General features: G+C 30.1%; 1 long non-coding RNA gene across 1 annotated transcript in view; it reads right to left on the bottom strand.

Moving 5' to 3' along the window:
- Positions 1-697, bottom strand: part of LOC107866016 — a 14,542-nt gene extending 13,845 nt beyond the window's left edge. The window contains exon 1 of the long non-coding RNA XR_001672752.2: positions 513-697. This is a non-coding gene — a long non-coding RNA (uncharacterized LOC107866016). The remainder of the gene's footprint in view (positions 1-512) is intronic.
- Positions 698-3,063: the final 2,366 nt, after the last annotated feature.

The following is a 3,063-nucleotide window of genomic DNA, read 5'->3' as shown; positions in this document are numbered from 1 at the left end:
AATCCAATAAGTAAAAGGTGCCAATTATAATTCTGAAAATTTACTTCTTTTTACAGAAGTTACAAATTTGAGATAGACAATTCAAAATGGAACTTTTTTCTTCTTTGTAAAAATATTCACCACAAAATCTAGAACAGAACCTCACAATCAAATCTTCAAAAACCGAAAATATCAATCAATAAATAGAGTTTAAAGATGTATTAGGAAAAGTATTTATATAAAGTTTTTAACGCCTTTATTCAACATAGCAGGAGAAGAATTCAGCAAGATAACTAAATAACTCTAACTCAAAAGTCATCTAGCAACACAAATTAAAAATAAAAAGGAAAGGGTTATATATATATATATATATACATACATACATACATACATACATACATATATAACTTGTACATATAAACCAATTCAGAAATCATCTTCTTCAATAGAACAAATGCAGAAAACAGTTACAGCAATCCGAATGAAGCCATGCATGAAAACAAAGCAAAAACATTTGATTAAAAAGAGTTTACCTGAAAAAGGAAGCAATGGTGAACAACATAGAGAGAGTTGCTGCTGAATTTCCACCCAAAACAATTCCCTCTTCTAGCTATATAGAGTGTTGATCAATTCAGAATTTCGACAACCCTAGAGGAATCTACAATTTTGGCAGGTAAAAACAGTTTATTAAAAAAAGAGAAAAAATAGGAGAAAAGGCTTTCTTTTCCTGAATGAAAAGTAATCTTTGCAGGTTTGGCCTGACCCTATTTATTTGGATCTTTTATAGCGGGGGGGGGGGGGGGGGGGGGGGAGGAGAAGAGGTTAAACCTTTACAATGATTAATTTTTTAACCATAATTTAACTTTCCAACTTTTTATTATTTGGAGAATATATTTTGAAGTTTATACATTAATTGTATTTTCCTTGCTAATTGAATTCCTGACTATATTATAATTCTTCGAATAGATAGGAATTTATATTTTGACTTCATCGTAATATCTAAGATCTATTTCAGATTTAGTTAACTTTACCTTTTTTACTACGCCCTATGTTTCAATTTGATTGTCTTACTTTTCTTTTCATTCCGTTTGAAAAAAATATCTTTTCTTTTTTGGAACTCTTTAGCTTGAACAATTTAAGACCACAAGATTCGTAAGTGCTTTTTACATTCCTAAACTTCATGTTAAGTCAAAATCAGACTAACAAAATGAAACAGAGGGAGTAAGGAAAAGCAAGTAAATAAGGCAAAAAAATTATTGTTGAAGATTTTGATTTTTAGTATTTTGGTGAGGTGCAAATACTAATATTTAGATCACTAACTTCCGTTTATCAAATTAAAAATTCTATTTATGAAGTGTTTCCTTTTTACACCTTTTTTAAGAATGTAGTAGTTGGTTTTCATTTACCTTAACTTTTTCAACCACAAACTCACAATATAGTTAGCACTGAACTCATGATTAAGAATCTGGTTTAAAGTTTTAATGACTGAGATATATCAGTTGTAAACTATCTCTTACAAATGCTGAATGTTAAAGCTACCATCTCTTTACATTCCTTGCTATTTTTCTTCGATCTTTTGAATCACATCCTGAGAAAAATTTTAAATTTCTGACTATAATTAAACTTCCTTGAATAGATAAAAATTCATATTGGCTTCATCATAATATCCAAAATCTAGTTCATATTTAGTTAATTTTGACTTTAGGACTAAAAGAACAAAGTAAATAAGGAAAAAAAAATTAGCGTTGAATATTTTGATTCATGGTTTTTCGGTGAAGATGCAAATACTAATTATACTTCCTTGAATAGATAGCAATTCATATGTGACTTGCATCATAATATCTAAAATTTATTTCTGATTTAGGTAACTTTGATTTTCTTACTAAATGAATGCAAGTATGGAAAAAAATTTAGTGTTGAAGATTTTGATTCTTAATTTTTTGGTGACGGTGCAAATACTAATATTTAGATCACCATTGACTAACTTCCTTCTCTATTTTTTGAATAAAAAATTGAAAATACTATTTATGGCGTTTTTCTTTTTCCTCCTTTTTCAAGAACGAATTCCTTAATTTTCATTTATTTAAACTTTTTCAACTAACATAGTGATAATGAAGTTAGCACTAAGTAGATGATTAAGAATCTAGTATAAAGTTTTAATGACTGATAATATGATTTAGCCATGTTTTGCTACTGCGGAGTTGCGATATATACATTATGTATAATATTCCTTGCTATTTTACATTTACCTTAACCTTTCCAACCGACATAGTGACAATGAAGTTAGGACTGAGTTGATGACTAAGAATCTGGTGTAAAGTTTTATTGACTGATATAAGATTTAGTCATGCTGTTGCTACTGCTGAACAGAGACTTGTATTACTCTGTGCTTCTGCACTAGATATTAAAGGTCTAAGACTTCAATTTTGCAGAAAACAACTTGAACTCTGATTTGTGTCATCTTGGTTGACCTAAAGCTGGAAGGAACATCCCTGTGTATCAGACTGAAAGTGACTTTTTCACTCAGATACCGTCCAAAAAATAAAAGTTGGACTCAAAACTATGATCAGCAGCAAACATGATCTTCCACTGCAGCAAGACCTATTAGAAAAGTAGTACAAACAATTACTGATTAATCGATATCAATGAGAAATCAGTTGTCTTGTATCTAAAACAGAACCATATGAAGAAACTCCTGTAAACAAATACTAAATAGATAAATTAGCTGCTTACCATCGCAAGTACAACAACATCAAGAAACTACAACCCATAAACAGATAACTGTGGAGTAAGTTTCTTTGTTCGAGACTACATATTTCACCACAGCAATCATGTCACGTAAGTACTACGACATGCCACAAATGAGCGAAATAACATGAATACAAGCATATTAATGAATAGAGATTGAATAAATAGGGCAACGGATAGAGGTTGTCATAAGGATAAGTTCAGCATCTAAGAAAAGAAAGCACAAGGACAGTGCAAAGTCACCATGAACTAGCTAAACTGACTATATGCAATCAGTATCAGATCTACCAATGCATTTTCTCTATCAAACAATAAAATGACATACATGAATTTACA

This window comes from Capsicum annuum, chromosome 3 (assembly GCF_002878395.1).
Source record: "Capsicum annuum cultivar UCD-10X-F1 chromosome 3, UCD10Xv1.1, whole genome shotgun sequence".
NCBI lineage: Eukaryota > Viridiplantae > Streptophyta > Magnoliopsida > Solanales > Solanaceae > Capsicum > Capsicum annuum.
Note: the sequence above shows the minus strand (reverse complement) of the source record. Positions and strands in the feature narration are given on the sequence as shown.